The sequence below is a fragment of the Rhynchophorus ferrugineus genome, unplaced genomic scaffold (genome assembly GCF_030347505.1).
Source record: "Rhynchophorus ferrugineus isolate W39M unplaced genomic scaffold, kcgeb_rfMv2 rfM9, whole genome shotgun sequence".
Classification (NCBI taxonomy): Eukaryota; Metazoa; Arthropoda; class Insecta; order Coleoptera; family Curculionidae; genus Rhynchophorus; species Rhynchophorus ferrugineus.
In genome coordinates, this window is record NW_027472588.1 from 29,321,555 (window position 1) to 29,342,937 (window position 21,383).

Sequence of the window (21,383 nt, forward strand, 5' to 3'; positions counted from 1 at the left end):
TTTCCGCGCACTTTATTTTATGACTGAAATGGTGATATGATCACATGCAGTATATAATTATATCAAAATAAAGTGATATTGTTACCTTATCATTTTATTATTTCTTTCCACAAATCTGATTATTTTATCTACATAATGTTCTCAAAAATGACTTATGATGAAACCATGATATTGAAAGCATGACCTTAGCTTTTGAATGAAATGTTTTCAATTACAATTATTTTTTTGGGGTCTATTCCGATGTCTCTTGCCCTACTTGTAGGTCAAACTCGTGGACCTATATATAAATATACTTTTGTCATTTCTTTTAAGATAGAAAATGTTACGCTATATAATACCTAAAAGTATTATAAAATAATGTTTTCCAGCGATGTTTAACGATAGCAAAGGAATATTGTTTTTTGAAATCTGGTTGCTCTGTTACTTACTTAGTTATTTGAAAGGATTTTTTTCAATATTCTAATATTCAAAAATAATAATAATAAAATTCGAGAAAAAGGAGAGAAATTGAAAGTATTTCTTGATCTTAATTTACAAAGCATCTATAATGTATGATGCTTTTACAGATCCTTTAAAGTTTCCTGGCATATAACTCAGGACATTTATCATAATTGCGCAGAACTTTCATTTAATACTGAATATCTTATTAAAGATATACTGAATTTTACGCAAGATTTTTATAAACCATCATTTGTCCAACCCAAAACTGTTCCACAAATAATAGTTTCCAACAGAAAAAGGAAACCAACCAGTGTTTTTTTTTATTATTACTCTTCGTGAGTCCACAATCTGCCCTATTGGCAATAAGTATTTCTTCTGTTTATATTATATATACATGGCATGTAGAAAATCACTTCATTAAGCAATCTTCTGTATAAAATATTATCTTAATTAATTAGTCTTATCCTAATGCTTATTCTAAAGTCTACATATGTCCAGTAATCAGATCAGGTGGTGTTAAACGTTTTAGTCTACGCACTTCACTATCACGTCGCATATTTAGCTGATTAGCGAGTACATTGGGATGCACTGACACTCTTTCGAAGTACTTCACACAAACACGTTTGATTACACTCGTTATAGGTTCTAGAGGAATATCGCGTTGTATCACCTTATTTGAAATATAGTACGGAGCATCAACAATGGCACGCAACACCTTATTTTGGAACCGTTGAATGATGGATGTATTAGATTTGCTAGCGGTACCCCATAGTTGAATTCCATATGTCCAAATGGGCTTGAGTATAGACTCATACAGCAATACCTTGTTATCTAATGATAACTTGGATTTGCGCCCAATGAGCCAATACATTTGATATAATTTTAGTCCTAGTTGTTTCCGTTTAGAGAGTATGTGCTTCTTCCAGGTTAGGCGTCGATCTAGATGCATACCAAGATATTTAACATGCTCTGCTTGAGGGAGTTGAAAAACAAAGTGTTGAATAATGTTTCAAAAATAATGAAACTTTGGCGGTTATAGTTCACACTTTTCAAGTCACAGAGTTAACACCCTTTTGGAGATTTTTATGGAGTTTTTTGAAGTAAGAGATCAATCTTCAAACAGTAGAAGATTGTCCATATTTATTTTACATTAGTTATTACAGTTATCCTGCACTTTCTAATAAATATCATTGAAGCAAAAACGTTCTGAATATGTCAAAAAGTACAAGAGCTTTTAGCTTTTTTTTCATTAACTTATTCCGACCATTTGTAGAGAAGAAGAACCATGTCTTGTGTTTTCTTACAAGGGAATGAGAGGGGGTAAAAAATAAATAAACCAAGCGTGTATTTTACTTCTTTTTATTCTATATATCCACGCAGTACTTTCAATATTGTAAGGATTTCGAAAAAGAGAAAAGTAATATTGACTTTTTAGAGCATAAATTAATATCTTAAATGAAAAGTCCCCGGTCCGACACATAGATTGCGATACCAGAAAAATCTGGCCGCATTTGAAGAAAAGAAAATGCTACTTCACCAAGACAATGCACCATGTGACAAGTCAGTGAAAACAATGGCAAAAATCCATGAATTGGGCTTCGAATTGCTTCCTCATACACCGTATTATCCAGATCTGGCCACCAGAGACTATTTCCTGTTATCGGATCTCAAAAGAATACTCGCTGGGAAGAAATTTTCGTTAAATAAAGAGGTGATCACCGTAATTGATGCCTTTTTTGAAGCAAAGGACAAATCGTACTACAAAAATGGTATCGAAAAGTTGAATGGTCGCTATAATCAGTGCATCACCCTTAAAGAGAATTATGTTGAATAAAAAAAACTAATTTTGCCAAAAAAATTTGTTTTACAATGGTAGGCCGGGGACTTTTCAATTGATCTGTTACAACAATGCAATAAAAGTTTATTTAAATAAAATTAACTGACTCTAAATAGTGTTCTAACCATTTCAACTTACTATTTCCTTATTTTTAAATATGTATGCCGTAATATTATTACGGTTGTTTAAAAATGTTATTATTAGGATTGGACAAATTATGCAAAAAATATTGATGTATTTCTGGGTAATCTGGATGGTAGTGCTCTAGGAAGATCAATGTGACATCATGGACAAAAACTGAAAAGTCCTCTAGAGCGTGTACGTACTAAAGATGGAAAATGGAAATGGAAATGTAAAAAAATTTAAGCGATGAAGCTCATCATCATCATTTTTTAAATTAATCTCTTAAAACTTCAAAAATCTGCCCGTGGGCAATAAATATTATTGTATGTTTTCCGTTATACAATATAACTATACATGTATAAGATCGCTTCAGTAAATGATCTGCTGAACAAACTTATAATCTAAATCTTATTCTAGGCACAATTATAACTTATTCTAAAGTCTATCCTAACATATTCTAAAGACTATTCTAGAGACTCGTTCTAGAGATTATTATATCTCACTCTATGTTTCTATTAATCAGATCATATGGTAGTTTGCGTTTGAGCAGAGGATATCGCGCTGAATTAATTTGTTGGAGACGTAATATGGGGCATCAATGATGACTCACAACGCTTAATTATGGAACCTCTGAAGGATAGCTATGTTTGGTTTGCTAGTAGGACGCCACAGTTCAATACCATAGGTCCAAATGGGACTAGGAATTAACTGATACAGCAAAACCTTGTTATCTAAGGATAATTTCATAATGGCTTCGTTATTCAACGTAATGGACACTTTTGGGTTTCAAGAAAACCATACATTATTGTCAAGAAACCAACCCAAAATGTATGACTATTTAACGATGTGCGGATTTTGTGAATCATTGTTTCCTCGAAAATTCAGCTGGTTAATCAGCAACTTAATGCTAAAAATCGCAACATGATAACCAGGTTCTTCCAATATTGAATTGTTGATGGAAACAAGACGATGCCATATGCCATACAGACCGTGGAATAATTATTTTTTGAGAAATGTATATTTTCTAATTCAATTAAAAATAATAATCACATTTCCTTTCAGAGAAATACATTACTAGGTTATAAACATTTCTATACCACTTTATATTCTAGAATGATGCATCTTTAATCAACATTGATCTTTCATCTAAGACAAATCGCTTTCCACGTTTGACGAACTTTCAATGGGTAACAATTAATTCGAATCAGCCAAATTTAACAAAATTGTGGATAGGCAAGCAATTAAATATTTAATGCTGTAATGTCATAGACGTTATAGTAATTATGAAGTATGTAGCAACGATTTTTTCAGACCAGCTTTTTCTGTTAAATATATGACTTGTCTCGATACAAGAGCCAGTATAGAAAGGAGGAAGAAAAGTAAGTAGAGGGCGCTGAGACTTGTATCGAGTGGGTATAAATTACCAGGGATCAAAATAAAGTTACTCTTTTGTTCCAAGGTCATAAGTGGTGTGTTCCGTCCCGTCCCGAATCATAAGTGATTAGTAAGATTTTCATGCCTAAATATTAGTGTAGAATATATCTATATATGTATACTATATGTATCCCCTGATGGTTTCTAGAACTTCTAGTTATATAATAACAAATAAGAAAATATATCTTAAATTTCTTCTCTAGAGAAAGGAATCTTGTGAATGACATCTTCCTCAAACATTTTACTTTTTTGAGTATAATCAATACCATTTTTCTTTAAATATCTTAAAAGTGACTAATTCTTGTATTAATACATTATTTCTGACCGTTGCCCAAAATTTAATCGGCCCTTACTTAGTCTCTACCTAGTAATAATGTTCATGATTTAATTAAAACTGCTCTTTTTTTAATTAAACCTCACTACACTGCAAGATTAAACGGTTTAATTATTTTGAATCCGTGCCGTGTTTAAGTATTATGCAAGAGTTGTAATACATCGGCGTTAACATGAGAGCGGAGTCCCTCCTTTTGCCACTTTGCCATTCTTTTCGTTCCCTGGATAACAATCAGTGCCTGAATCTATCGAAGTAAGCTTGATACCTTAAGATGCCTAAAATAATACCTTTTAGAACATTGTTCTGAAATGTATATATTTTATTTATATTACTTTTCGCGGAACATCTCCATAATTGAATTACGTATGAACATACCAGTTTTAGAAATATTATGTACAGATGATTGTAATTTTATTCAATACTTCAATTGCAGTATTGCCGATGAGTTGGAAACTATCGACTGAAAACAATCGAAACAGTCGATAGTCAAAAAACTAGCGACTGTAAATATGCACGTTTCGACTGTTTTCTTCAATTCATGATGTCAGACGAAGATATACGAACCCTTTCCTATACAAACTGTGAGAGAGGAAAGGACGGAGATAATTCCTTGGAGCAGTTAATTTTATATGTGCTTATATTTTCCGACGGTAGTATAATCGAGACGGAGATGTACATATTCCTTCAGGTACTAAGTTTAAAAAAGAAAAGGAAAAAAATAATTACTGAATACTATTAACATGCAATTAATAATTTAATTTTAGCGAAGTAGAATTACTTTTATATTTGAATGTTCTGTGGATCTATAAAAATTAATGGAATTTTTCTATGGAATGGAATAATACTCCACAAATGTTTTATCGTATTTTAATATGTTAATTGCTATTTTCGAATAATATAATATATTAAATGTAGACAATACAATAGAACTTAAACAAACCTAAAATCTAAAGATGTACAATAACCATAAATACTAAGCAAAATATAACAGATACCTAATCATAAATAAAAATAATTCTTGACATAATTAAAAATGATCGCATAATAACTACACTAGAGCTTTTTTAAATCAAATAAATATTTTATTTATTATTGAACGGAAATATTTTTTAACAAAAACCGAGAGAGTAATCGAAATATTTCTTTCTCTTTTTACCCTATTACATTAACAATCTTGACAAATATCGTTCCAAGATGCTGCAATATTAATATACAATATATTGTTATTTACAAGCAAACTATCAAAAATATATTATATATATTACATATAAATCTATGTAAGTATAAATTGAGTATATTTTTGCCAAGGTCGCGGATAGGACGACAGAACCAGAACGTTAAAAATCAGTAGAATGAAACTAGTAGAGCCAAAAATAGTAACTAAAGGTACACGACTGAAACATTCGATAGTAAATAATAACAAAATCAGTCGGACCGAAAATAGCGACTGAAACAGTCAATAGTAAAAAGTAGTCAATTACTAAACAGTCGATAGTTGATTTCAGTCATTCCCAACACTAGTAGTTAGTATTATTCACTCTAATTCATGTGCAGTTCGATCATATATAAACTCAATAGGAACTTATTTACTTTCATTTAAAAAATAGTTAAGTTAATAATATATATTTTTTGTTTTCTGCATATTGATTATTCAGAAATTACATGGACTTATTGACGACAAACATGAAATATTTTTTACGAGCATTAACAGTAAAATGAGATATTTCGACGTAATGTTAAACGATAAACAAAACTATATGCAACAGCTGAAAGCAGACCATTCGTATCAAGGCAAAAGGTCGACCGCAAACGGCGTGATCCACAACCAAAGATCCATAAAGAAAGATATAGTTTTGGATACACTTCCCAGTTGGAATATCGACTGTGACGGTCGGCGATCTCCGGGAATCATCGCCGGCACAATCGGCTTTCGGGAATTATTGATTTTCAACCTCTACATTATCTTGCAAAAGTCTTAGAAAATACAAATATTTTTAATAGATATATTTATTATAGCCATAGTTAGACTTGATACGTAATTAGATAATATATTATATATTAAATTATCTCACTTCATTCAAGTTATTTATATTTCGTTCTTAAAACTTTGTAAACTTTATATTAGTAGATTAAAATAGTTTTCAAAACGATTTTTTTTCTCGTATATTATTCAATTAATTATTAAATAAATTAAAGAAAACTGCAACAGGCAAGTAATAATATAAATAAATGAACCCAGATATAAAGAAAATAAAAGTCAATCAGAGTAAATGAGTGCATATTGAATTCACCCACAACCAAACTGTTCATACACTAAAGAATATAAATAATACAATTATCCTATACAGTAATATATACAGTAACAATGTTAAGTATCTTGGAATGAATCTTAATGCAAAACTTCATTAGACTCAGGACTCAAATTACAATTCCAAAAACTTATTGGTTATTTCGAAGAAAATTTAAATTATCCATACATAATAAATTGCTGATATGGACCTATTAAATTCAATCATGGGAATATTCTGACGGATGCAATCTCAACATAATATAGTAATTTAGAATATAAAACTGATAAGTGTTGTGGGTGCACCCAGATTATATGGAAATAATTGCTTACATAGAGACCTTTATACTCCAACTGTCATAGAGGAAATTTAAGATACTCGTCATAAAATCTCAGGAAATACTCCACCCCCATATTAACATCAAAGTACTGCCGAACTCTTGTATAATATTCAACTAGGACGCTGACTCAAGAGAACCAAACCGTGTGATCTTGTTTTTTTTTGGCCTGGAACCGGGAAGGGGAATCCTGTTACGGATACCTGGTCGGGAAGACCCGCAGGAATAAGCGAGTTGGGCTGGTTATGTGGAGACTGCCTCTGGCCTACCCACTAAACCCCACCTTATCAGCTGATCCAATGACCCTAACTGATACTACCTACTGTTACTAAGGTACAAGGGCCAGGCAAGGACGTGGCGTCGTTATCATACCATGCAGCTTGCAGTACATGAGGTAATCGCTTGCCGGAGAAGCTCGAAACAATTTGGAGTTAGAGCACGACGGGAAAGTGTTGGCTGTGATAGAATACGGCCGCGAAGAGCCGAATGAGTTATTGGCCTAAAATATCGGTCAGCTCGGTGATACATCTATTGTCCGAGAGACGAAGAGTGGAGAAATATCTCGAGTAGAGCTCGGATGTGAAATCGTGAACTTGGGGGACGTCTGCTTCTCTATGAACTTGATTGTTCCTAACGAACCAGGGGGGATTATTCTCCTGAGAATTTTGTTTCGAAACACTTGAAGACGTTCCACCTGGCTAGGTGAGACGTATTTTAGATAGAAACTGGAGCCATATAGAACGACTGATCGAACCAACATCTTGTACAGGAGAGATTTTATTGAGAGAGGAAGCCTGCTGGCCCGGTTGATAAGCGGGAACAGCAAATTAACAATACCTTGACCTTTATGGAGGGACCTTTGAATGTGGAAATTCCATCTAAACTTACGATCGAAGACAAGACCCTATCTTGGTCATCATATTAAGACATATTTTATTGAATTAATTTATTTACTAATAAATACCTCAAAGCTTATCTAAATTTAAGGAATTATCACCATATATGAATATCATGTGTTCCTTTAACATGTTCGTTGCCAATCTGGGATCAAATACTTAGTCTAGAAGCCGGCTACGTTTTTCCTGATTACAGCAATAAAATATTGCTAATAAAGTTTTTTAACGTGTGTCCAATCTAGATTTTAATATCTTTTGACAATTGTTTTTGAGTCACGAGCCAGGGTGATCTGCACTGATTTCAATTTTTTTTGTTGATAGCCGCATAACGCACGAGCGCGTGGCTAATGAAAATTAACAGAATAGAAAAATACATTGTTGATTAGAAGATATAATTTAATTTACCCTAACAAAATTATATATTATATAAGAACCAACTACTAAAATAAGATAAAAAATTATTCAGTAGAAAAACGAGAATAATATAACTAAGTAAATGTAACTACAAACAAAGAAAATATATATTCAAACAAATTGAGAAGTTAATATAAATAATTGGACGACCATAAGCCAATACAAATTTTCACTAAAACTAACAAAATAAGTAAAAACCCTATTCAGATAAATCATAAGAGGTGACACATGACTAATTTTTGCACAGTCTATACAGTAACTAGGATATCCAGGACACGCAGTGCATACATAAATAGTGTCATTTCTTTTTTAAATAACTGCTTTCTTTTCCCCTCATATTTTCAAAACATGTTCGTTGATAACAGTTCTGGAAGTAGGTGTGGACGGAGCCTTTAGTAACCTTTTTATGACAGACAAACGAAAGTTGTAAATTGGAATACGATTGCCTGAACATTTATTGTAAAGTTAGGGTACGTTTCATATCTATTTTTCCACTTTTAGGATGAGAGGGCCGTGACATATCGATATTTTTTCCCGTCTATGCAATTCTGTTCGGTCTTCAGATAATGCCGACACAACTGTACAGGCACACTACTAATGCAAAACTAAATACAGGGCTTAGAAAGTCCACCATATATATAACGCGCTGGAGCGTAATTCGCGTCCAACGAAAACTTCACATTACGCAACGAAGGTGTTAATATACATTAAGTTGTTGTTTTTTAAATTTTCCTCAATATTTCGCCATTATAACCTAGTAAGAAATTTCCAAAGTAAAAATTGTCTCTCCAGTTACATATCATCTATTCAAAATACACAATAAACCTATATACCTAATATATATACAATCAATATAGCCGTCTTTTTCTCGAAAGAGTAACCTATATTTACTTATGTTCTTAACTAAGTCTTTTTAATTTTTTTGTCCTTATTTATCCGAATCTTCAAAGTTCAAGATATGAAGTATGATTTTATTTAATGTATTACACATATTTATGTGTAATATAGTAACTAATTATTTGTTATATTTTTTACAGATTCAGCCAATACAACACTTAAAAGAATTTTTAACAAAGGGTCCAAAAAAAGTAAAAAGGTAAGTTATTTGATTTTGCCGAATGCGCCAGATCTACATTTATTAATTTTATTTTCCGTACATCATAACATGAAATATGGTTCCATTTGATAAAATAAAATATTGTATATAATAAACTCGAATTTGCTTTTGCCAGAAGGGAGTACCTGTAGAATGTCACTAAAGAGAAACGTGTTTTATAACACCTGGGTATCTCACGTGCCTTGCAGGTAACAAATATTGAACCTTTTTTTTCAAAATTTCCAGTAAAATACGACAGATAAATCTATTTATTTTTGTCTTGTGTAGCAATACCATATTTGTTCATGTTTATATTTAAATAAAATATTTATAAAATATTTAAAATATAAACTATACTATAGTAAAATATTTAAAATTATTTTGTGAGAAATATATTATATTGTACCATCTGTTTTTTAACTATAATAATAAGGAATGTTAGAGATAGAACGTTATTCATTTAAATACTGTCTCGCGATAAGATATACATATCATTATTTGTATTACTTTATGATAAGAAATACATTAGAATTTAATTAATTTATTAGATCCTACCGTAATATTTCTCATATGACTCAAAAATATATAATAGTATATTAAACACATAATTTGTGAAATTATAAAAAATGTTGGTGGTATTACTAATTTTATTTATGCAGCCAATATCACGTTCAATTAACAAAGCCACTTTTCGCGGTCTTGTAATCAATTACAGAAATCATGACAGAAAGCTATCGACATCTTATGTATATATATATATATATATATATATATATATATATATATATATATATATATATATATATATATACATATATATATATATATATATATTCAATATACAATGTTCAATTAACTCAAAATTCATTCTATTCTTTACATTTTTTTTTCAAATTAGTAGTCGAGTGGTGAACTTATAATTCAACGAACATTAATTAATTTCTAATCCTTTTACAAATAAGGCAATGGATTATTTTAGTATATGTTATAAATTCCTGTATAATGCTCACATTATTACATTATTTTGTAACCAGATTAGCAACCAATGAATAATCTAAACACTATGAAAGTTGTGTAGCAATGTTCCAATAAATTTTATGGCCGTTTTTAAACTAGATCATTACAGAACGCCTATACTGAATTTCGAGAAATCTCATATACGTTTGAATCGTTATTTGAAAAGTACCAACTTCGATAAAATTCAAATATGCCGGCTTGGTTGGCGCAATGGTAAAAGGTAAAATGATAAAGGACGGTCTTCCTGCTGTTGCTATAGTCGTGGGTTCGAATCCTGCTGGGATATGGTCATAAATTCATGTTTGTGATTGTCCTTAGGCAGTAGAGTGTAAAACCCGACAAGGACAATGATACGCCAGTCACGAAAGTAACCAGGCTGGGTAAGATCGGATGTCTTCTGGGGTGATTTCTAAGTTAGTCACTAGTCAGTCGATGGGCTTGATGCCGAGGACCGTGGTTCGGAACCCACGTTAAACAATAGGTCCAGTCCAGATAAACCATTGTTAGTAAAAAAGGAGACTTTATAACATTAAAAAATTAAATTTTAGTATATATAGGATGTTCCAAAATGAACGCAAGATATAAACAAAATAAGAAACATAGTTGGTTGTTTTTTAATTGAATTTTTCCTCTACATCTCCACATCATCAGCTTTTACATCTTTACTGGCTCTTCAATATATGGACAGACCGTCAAATAACCATATAAAAAGAAATACAGTTATAAAGCATCTTCTTGTTGAACCCACAAGCAGCTAACATCAATACCGTCTAATTTTGGCAAGAGGAAATTTGTTATAATGTCGCGATATTGACAATTTTTGATAATTAACGAGGACATGAAAATGAAAATTAGATCCACCATTTTAATAATTTCTTAATAATCCATTAATTGTTCGCTCTTTGCTGTGCATTGTCATTAACTTTCAGTTATCGTGTGAGTTGGAACTTTGTAAACATGGAGACGCACACTAGTTAATGTTATATATCGACATATCTTCTGTGGTGAAATAAACCTAATGGAAGCAAGATATAAAGAGCGGGTCATTAGAAAACATGGATCAAGATCATAAAAAGCTAATCTGGAAAATACGAAACTAATATTGTCCGAGAGCAGAATGGTTTTTGTCAACCGTCAACAATGACTAAGTCCGGTGATAAATCGAAGTCATATGGCACCAACTATTAGTTGAAATTATAGCTGGTAATCAGTTTTAATTTTAAACAATACTGCCAACTAATACCTTGGGCTCATTTCTATTTTTTAAGTTTTGTCTTTTATGTTGTTATATTATAATGACATATATCCGCAATGGTTTGATTAGGTGTTAATCATACTAGAAAAGTTTTAATTTGTATAATTTGATAATGTTTGGTTGTAGTCTTATATTGCTTATTGTTATTTATCTGCGACCCATTGTCTCTTGGCTTCAAATCCAAGCAGAAAATATCCAAGATTTTAAATCATGTCCATGTTCTTCAAACAAATGGAAATAGTTTATTGTATCACTCCCAATAAATCTGCATATTTCCTGAGTTTCCTTGACCTTGAAATCCTTGACTTGACAAATTTTGCCTGTCCAGAACGCTTTTTACCTTGAAAACGCCGAAAACAGCATTTACATGAAATGGATAGAGCATGGTTGTCATAATCCTCACACAACATTCGATGGCCTTCAATCTTCAAATTGCCACAAATGCGATATACTCGGTATAATCTCAGACATTTTCGCACTGAAAACATATTTGTTCACTCTTTGACAAATTGACACATACATAATGAAGTGAAGCCTGTCATGTCAGTAAGGTTTTAAAATGAAGTTGGCTACAAATATACCCGATGTTATTATAATATACAGTAATAACATCTGTTGTAAATCATTTTAAATTTATTTATAGGTCTGACATATTTATTAAATCGATCTGATCAAGTAAACGTAAGTAGGAACAATATCCTGAATATCTCCGACGCGTTGATCCATTCAACTCTTACATATTTAAACATATTTTACAAAAACATCGGTAACCACCGATACATCACTGAATCACTCGATGTTTTTCAGCGGATAGTTTTGTTTGATTATAGAGAGAAATCATTTCTCACAAATTGCATTTTGTTGCAGCGTAATTTCCACAGAATCGATTTAGAAAGTAAATAAATATTTCACACACAAAGTTTCTGTATATATCCCTCAAAATTAATTAACAGTTTTAGTACCGAAAGAAAATATATCCATATTGGACACCAGTCACACCAGTTACTGCTAACTGCTGGGTAAGTGCAGACGCCTTCTCTGATGCCTTCTAAATTGGTCTCTCGTCAGCCGACAAGTTTAATACCAAGTGACATAGCTTGAAACCCACATTAGACAATTAGGTAACTACATCGTTTCTACGTTTTTCCTATCTTTTTGTCAACATGACGATACCGTGTCGAAAAATAATGTTATATTGACGAGTAATTTTAATCATCGATCCATTTTTCGCACTTCTTCAGTATTCGGAAACCGTGTGTCAGTCAAACCATACTCCATCGATCGGAACAAGTGGTAATCAGAACCCGCTATGGCTGGGTTTGGAATTTGGGCTTCAACACTGTATCTTTCAGAACTTTGTCATGCAAGAGGATGAATGCCTCTGTTACTCGCTATATGTGATCTTTTTTCACCAATCACATTACGCCACAAAAAAAACTCTTCTTTTTTGGCCAGCAGGCAACGAAACCTCGACGTTGAAATGGTTAGAAATGACATTATTCGTGTGGAAGCCATCTTCCCTCCTTTTAGAAATGTTCCTTAACATAGAAGCTTCTTTAAATAGTTGATTCAACTGCTAAGATTTGATAAGAACTGCTAAGAAGTTTTTGTCTTGCAATTTATTATCTTCAAACTTTTTCGTTATTCCGTTCTTTCTAATTCACATCAAAACCACCACTTTAAATCATTGAAACCATAACAAGACAACAGGGCCGAATATAAATAAGCCGTAAAGCTTCCGACTAACCAGTACAGTTTCTTGACTTTGGGTCTAATCTGCTATGCTTTTTGTTTAACATGATCCAATTTAACCTACCATCGACGTATATTATGAGGTATTTGGTTGATTCTGGTTGAGGAATCGCGCATCCGTCAAATGATAATTAAGTTTTTGTCATTTCGCCATAACGCAAAGTTAACATGGACAGATTTGGAGTTATTAAGCTCTACTTTCCAGTTTTAGTCCATTTGTAGATTTTGTTGAGCTTTACTTGTACTTTTTCTACAGCCTTAGACAGATCTTTTGCCATAATAACTAACATCACAATGTCTAAAAATGTTTTATGGATTTCAACAAAAGTAATATATCTGTATACTATCAATAATTTGATAATGTTTAATGCTAAATTGTTATTTTTTGTAGAGAAATATTAAACCATCGAATTTAACCGTTGGGTTAGATTATTTAACAGTTGTTTATACTTGTTGATCAAAATTAGTGCAAGAACCTAATAAAAAATATGAAGGTATGAAAAAGGAAGGTTTTATCAAGTATTTTAAACTTGTTTAATACAAAATGTTAGTTTTGTGTTGAAGTTTTTTCATCAAATATCAATAATGTTGTCGGATACTTTTTCTTCGGCATTATTTTGCTTGTAATAAGCGCAAGACCGAGCTTGAGGCCCTGACCCACCAACCTATTAACGATTAACAAAAAATTCGCTACTATAAAACCGTCGCTTCATTTCACGAATTTATTTCGTCTCTAAGGCTAACACTACTACAATTCGCACCGAACTTTTTCGCTTTCGTTATAGGACTAGTTTGCCTTGAAATAGTTATTATTAAGTGAAACTCCTTAGAAAAAATTGTTATCGCCGACAGGCAAAATTGATATATAAGAAGGAGATATTCAAAGATTCTCAAGTTTTTTAAAAGATAATAATTCTTCATTTGTGTAAAACTTTAACAAGACATTTTCTATATCTAGAGACTGACTGTTTTTGCATATCACAATAGACGTATCATTCCCTAAAATTATATATTATCTGTTTGCATCATTTTTGGCTTTAAAAGGGCTATTATTGGTAAAAATGGGTGCAATCTTCTATATACAATGTGGTCCAACTATATACAATATACAAGTCCCGCTGCCATTTTGATTGCCTATAACTTCGCTAAAAAAAAGATAAATAAGTTTGGTTTCCATAAAAAGTTTACTTGGTCTTTATATTTTTTTTTCGTTATGACTGAAAACTTATATCTTCTAAATGGTGACCGCGATTGGCTATGCAACTTTCGACTTTTTTAAGGCATTTTTCATGATATCCTGCAACATCTGAGGCTGCATTTCTTCAATTTCGTGACGAATATTGTCTTTAAGATGTTGAATAGTCTGGGACTCATTCACATAAACTTTTGATTTTAAAAAACCCCATAAGAAGTCTGGTGCTGTTAAATCCAGAGATCTGGCTGGCTGTGCTAAATTGCCACTTCGCAAAATTAGTCTTCGAGGAAAAACGTCATTCAATAATTGAATTGTTGAACAAGTACAAGAAAATGTCGAGTCATGTCTTGGTACCGTCCGTAACTGCAACATCTTGGTCATTTTCAAAAAAATAGGGACCAATGATGTTTCCAGCATGAATTCCACACCATACAGTTGTTTTTAGTGGATGTAATGATGTGTCATGAATTAATTGATGATTCTGTGTTCCCCAAAACTGACTGTTCTATTTATTGACGTGGCCACTGAGAATGAAATGGGCTTCATCCCTTTCCTTCATTCATCCTTCATCCTTCATTATTAATTTAGACGAAAAATCTTCAATTTCACCAGGCAGACTTAGGATTACATTACTGTACTCAATTCGTTGATCAGGATCTCTCGGTGGCAATTTTTGAACTAATTGAATTTTGTGCGGGAACATTTTTCTAAATTCGCCTTAAATTGTGTGCAGAAATGTGTAACTGGAAACCACGTCTCCGAATTGATGTTTCTGGATACTCCAGAACAAGGTCTGTCTGCTGCAAGGCTGTCGTACCGTACTGTCGAAAATTGGCATGTAAACGATAAATTGTGGTTTTGTGAGGCACTGGACAATTAGGATATTTTTGACGCAATTTGCACTTAAAGACAATAATGGAACTATTATTTTAAATAATTATTGTCACTATTTCTACTCGTTCTTGTGGCGTATATTTATCCATAATAAAATTTGGAAATCTACATAACACAATGATAAAGCTAAATTGAGCTAGACACCACATAACCAAGATGGCGCACAATCAAAATGGTAGCGGGACTTTAGCCCCAACTGTTATTAAGCGGCTTGCGAAAATTTGCCTCCCCATTTGTCTGAGGAAAACGGAGGCACCTGGAGACCTGAAATTTGGTACTGTTAAAGCTTACAAAGAGAAAGAAATTTTTGCCTAAAATTTGTGTGTAATATGCGCTACAAATTCAAATAAAATTAAATACGCCAAAATCAAGCAACCAGGAGTAGATGTCATATCAGTGACACAAAATATATAAACAAATATTTTCAGTGCTGTCAGTAATTTTTGAAATAAAAATCTTACAATGTGGTACCGCAAAGTGCTGGTAGGCAATTTTGAATCAGAACACGAATAAAACAAATAAAATGAGTATGTTAAATATTATTAAACCAAATTATTTAATTTAGCAGTGTTATTTAATACTTTGTGTTACTTTCGATTATTCCCGTATTATTCAAACTATTAAAAAGTTATGGCATGTGTAGGGACCTTGAGGCATGTCGAATTTTACATCGTGGAATAACGGTCTACAAAATACCCAGAAATACAATCCCAGATGTTGAACACGGGCGGGGTGCCAGCAGCGCCAACTAGAACCCGACAACGAATAGCTGGCGGCAACCCCGAGATGTTTATTTGGGATGTTATTGAAGGATATTCCGACTCATTTCAGTGCTCAACCCTCGTTTGGTTTAGACGTGCCATCATCGACTACCCAAGCCTCGTCTACAGGTAACACCGCTGCTATCCGTTTTATCTAATTGTATTTTTCACATTTTTTTATATAGCCAATAAATAATGGTCACATAATGTAAACACCGTTTCATTTCGTTTTACCTCCATTCACCGAGCCACATCATTTACCCTAAAACAGCATCAAGAGGACGATGTTGGTTTGGCAGCGGTATATCTTCAGCGTTTTGAAACCGTGTGCTAGTCAAGTCAGGCTGCGCCAACCTGAACAAGTGATAACCAAAAGGCGCTATGTTTGGTATGCACGGTGGGTGTGATTTAACTTTGGTGAACGTTGTCTTGCAAGAGAATAACTTTGCGTCTGTTACTCGCTATGCTGGTCTTTTTCTAACAATATGTCATTGAATTTGCTCTGGCGACATCGGTAGACATCTACAGTAACAGTTTCATTCAGTTTTAGTAGATCGTAATACACTATACCTTGCTGATCCCACCAAGAATTTATAGCGATAAATATTTTGGTTCGGTGTCGATGGATATGGCTTTCCTAAACGAACCCATTATTATTTCCGTTTATTATTGTCGTAATATATATACTTTTCATCACCAGTCATAATATGACTCATAAAGCTCTTCTTTGTTGCCTGGAAATTAATTAAATCGTGATGTTGAAAAAATTCGAATCTACGCTACTTTCAGTCAATTTGCGTGATAGTTATTTTATTTCGTTTTAGATCTTTCCCATCAGTTTTAAACGTATAAAAATAGTTCACTGATAAACTGTAAACCTGTCTAAAAATTCTCTGAGAGTTTGAGATGGGTTTTCATCCAATAATTCTTGCAATTCATTGCCTTAGAACTTATTCGGTTCTCCAGGCCGTTGTTTGTCGTTGACATCAAAATTACCAATTTTGAATGAACCGAAACTAATTCAAATGAAATCTAGGAATAAATAAAGACAATTAAATGTTGAACGTTCCTTGGTAGTTGCATGTCTAAATAATACCGTATAGTACTCAATAATTCTAAATAAAAAAACTTCATGTTTGTTTAAAAATTTATTTCTTTTTATCTTAAAATCTCTTTCTATCTAATCACGTGATTCTAGTATTTATTCTTCATGTGCCAGTCCCATTTACTACAAAGGTCCAACTCGGATCCATGACCATCACCTTCTACATCAAAAAGTTAAATCGCCTCTTATTTTTCTAAATCCATCCGATTTGCCTGATTCTGAAGTCTTGAACTGATTAATCTATAGACTCAAAACTCAAAAGATTTGACAGGCTTTTTGGGTTTGGTTTTTAACCAAGAGAAAAATGGATTACGCATATCTAGCTGAGGAGACTTACTTTTAAACCGTAGGTTTGGATGGGTTACGCAGGATTGTCATCCATTAAAATAACTGCTAATATTTCATTTAGGGTTGACGGATGGCAACAGTAACCGCATAACCGTAGAATATTACGACCACAAAATCTTAAAAAATGAGACTGGCACCGATGTTAGTGGAAACCTAACAAATCGTTAGCCCCCATATGAATTTATTGTCCGAGAGTGTGGAGGATGAGTAAATGAGTGAAGTAAAGTAAACGACTAGAAGAATGTGTAGAATCTGAGAGTAGGATAGAGTAGGATTCACCCGAGAAGCTTGTTCTGGACAACTTGAAGTGAGATGAGGGCAAACAATCTAATTAACATCTCATATAACAAGTTCTTGAGACCGCTTTATATTAGTATATATATTTATCATTTCCTTGGTTAGAGAGACTCAACAATTTTTTAGAGGACTAAAAAAACTGAATTATATTTAATGATGAATAATTTAAGGGGGACGGAATAAACGCGGGAAAAGAAATAATCCATTTGCGTTTTAGTTCAAAAGTTTTACCATTCCTTCATCATAAATACGAATAAATTCATCATAATTCAAATAAATACTTTAAGGTACACTCATACTAAATAGAAATTAGTAATTCCCTCAATATTGTTTTTAATAATTTAAATGTACATTGCGATTGTTTTTAATGGGTAGTCAATGAATAACTATCGCTATCTTCATTGCAGTAAAAATACTACTGGCTACCCCGTCAGCAGTTCATCTGTTTGCTTAAGCTTAACATGATTTTTGATGTTAGTAGAATGTTAGTCCAAAGTTGAATGGCACTATGTTTACCATAACTGTATTACAATTTTGAACCCACACCATCAGTGACAATTTCGATAGCATCTCTACCACTACATTTGGATTTGGTACATTCGAAGCTCTATGATTATGTTTTTTAATTAACCACTATAAGAAATATTGTCTTCACCTAAAGATTTTGTGAATAAGACTGACATCTACTTTTTGTAATATCTCCCAAACTTTATTCAAAAGTAAAGCGATCGATTTCTTATAGCTTCGCATCGCAGGCAGGTTAATGATCTGTTTTTATCAAGCGTGGAAGTGTTGGCAATATTGAAATAACATAAACTTTTAAAACAATCCAAAAGATATATAGATGATACCATGTTTCGACAAGTAAACAATAACGTTCAGCTGCACTTTTCTTGATACTAAACTATAAAACAGGCATTTCTCGCAAATGTTGCTTTATTTATGTTAAATTTATGTTACAATATAAATTATAATCTTCCCATTAATTAGAAACAATAATCATTACGCAGACTCGCAAGATTTAAAATAGATTCAGTTCTAATGAAACAGAGAGAAACGACCGCATGTGTCATTAAAAGTTACACTTCACAAAGACAATCAAATAATATTTTGATATCAATATATATAATAGTTTGATTCATTTTTGAGATCTGAGAACAGGAAATAGTCGCTGGGGGCCAGATCTGGAGAATACGGTGGATGAGGAAACAATTCGAAGCCCAATTCATGGATTTTTGCCATTGTTTTCACTGACTTGTGACACGGTGCATTGTCTTGTTGAATCATATTCTTTTCTTCAAATGCGGCCGTTTTTCTGTGATTTCATCTTTCAAACGGTCCAATAACGCTATGTAATAGTCGTTGTTGATGATCCTTCCTTTTTTAAGGTAGTCAATGAAAATTATTCCATATGCATCTCAAAATACAAAATACAGGACCTTGCCACTCGACTGTTGCAATTTTCCACGCTTTAGAGCGTATGAAAACGTTTTTTCATCGTGTGCAGTCCATTAGGATTACTGTCGATTGGACTTCGGAATGAAATGATGGAGCCATGTTTCATCCATTATCACATATCGACGCAAAAACTCAGGTTTATTAGGCTTGATCATCTTCAAACACTCCGAATCATCAACTCGTCGTTATTTTTGGTCAAAAGTGAGCTCGCGCGGCATCCAGTTTGCACAGAGCTTTCTCATACCCAAATATTCGCGAATGATATGATGTACACGTTCAGTTGGTATCTTTAGAGTGTCTGCTATTTCATTCAATTCCAATTTCATTTAATATCATTTTGTGGATTTTTTACTGTTTTCGTTGGTAACAATTTCTTTTGGGCGTTCACTGCATTCACCGTCTTTGGTGTTCATTTCGCCACGTCTAAACTTAACATACCAATTATTAATGGCTGATTTTCTTGGGCAATATCCAGAAACTCGGCGCCAAGCCAAGATTTTGCTTCAACTGTATTTTTTCCCTTCAAAAAGCAATATTTTATCAACACGCGAAATTGCTTTTATCCATTTTTTCCCAATAACAAAAGTTGCTTCACTCAAAATGCTATAATTCACAAACTAATGATCCGACTGTCAAATTTATAAACAAACAAATAAAAACATTTTTAATTAAACATCACTTGTAGGATCTTGCATTTAACTCTTGGTAACTTTGGTACTATGGAAACAATTGTTATTAGCAAATCGGCTTGAACACCTTCTCTATTCCAAATCTCTTTACTACGGTAGCTTTAAATTGTTATATTTGAAAAATCCTTATAACTGTCATGGGCTGATGAGAATAATTTCGTTTTTAAACGCGTTAATCTATTCACATTAATTTAATTTCAAACACTAATCAATGGTATATATGCCGTTTTGACCCTTTTAACATTTTGCAGCTTTTCTGAAAAAACTGTTAAACTTCTGAGATTTCTGAGCGAAAAATTGAACCAAGCTCTTTCCAATTCAGATTTTTTTACTTATAAGTATTAAAGCTTTATGCTATAAGTGATTAACACAATTTTGCATAGACCTGAATAAATAATAAGGTCTCAGGGTTTTACAATCGTTTGTGAACCTCTTCACAAATAAAAACACCGTTCATCCACCATCTGGAACCCAACTATCGGCTTCTTTTGGTACTTTTATTATTGGTATTCGCGAGTATTTATTTCCATTATTATTATTATTATTATTATATTATCCAGCAAGATTAAATATGTCGGTATTTTTAAATTACTATGTCAAGTGGATGCAGACCCTATAGACTATAGAACTAATGTTAACGTTAAAATGGGACCATGATAGTCTTTTGGAATTGAAGATGAAAACAGAAAGAAAAATAAATTGAAGACGGTTTCAAATCTCTGGAAAAATGTGATCAGAACTATGATGTTTTGTTATTACATAGTCGTTGTTATAATTTAGGAAAAATTTCTGATATCGTGACTGGTTTGATTTTAATCAGAAGGAGTTGTTCTGTTACCAACATAGGACATTTCAGCTATGCAGTAAATGCTCTCCAGTCGACTGGAAAGTTCTTTTATAGTGCATTGAAAGCATTTATTTCCAATGAGATGCAGCAAGTTTAAATATGTCGGTCTACCTCGATATGTTTAAACATTTTATCTGCATTTTAAACTGTTAACTAACCAGGGCAAGGTTCATCTCTATCATAGAAATTTCCCAATTCGAGCAAAGCAGTACTGACACTGGGGTACACTTGGTTGGAGTACACATGACCATAAATATCATAACACGATAAGCTCTCGCTGCAATTTTCCTTTTCAAGGCGCAATAATTCTTGAAGGAATACATGTACCTAGAATACGTAATTTGTACCTAGAATGCTCTATGGACTGTTGCCTTACATGGCTTCATTGGATAATTATTACTAGAGTCCAAATATTATATATTTATATGCAGTTATAAATCAATAAATAAAACTGAAAGTTCCAAGCCTGTGGCAATGCGAAAAATAATTCTCTTTGTCATCATCTTTGCTTGTAAATTCATTAGTTCTTTTTTGTCCTTCCTAGTGCTTTAAATAAAGCTGTAGA

General features: G+C 32.7%; 1 protein-coding gene across 1 annotated transcript in view; it reads left to right on the forward strand.

Moving 5' to 3' along the window:
* The window catches only part of Axud1 (AXIN1 up-regulated 1), a 62,265-nt gene that overhangs the window by 21,254 nt on the left and 19,628 nt on the right, over positions 1 to 21,383 (forward strand). Inside the window, exon 2 of the mRNA XM_076414268.1 lies at positions 9,142 to 9,200. The gene's annotated coding sequence lies outside the window, so the exon portion shown is untranslated. The remainder of the gene's footprint in view (positions 1 to 9,141; positions 9,201 to 21,383) is intronic.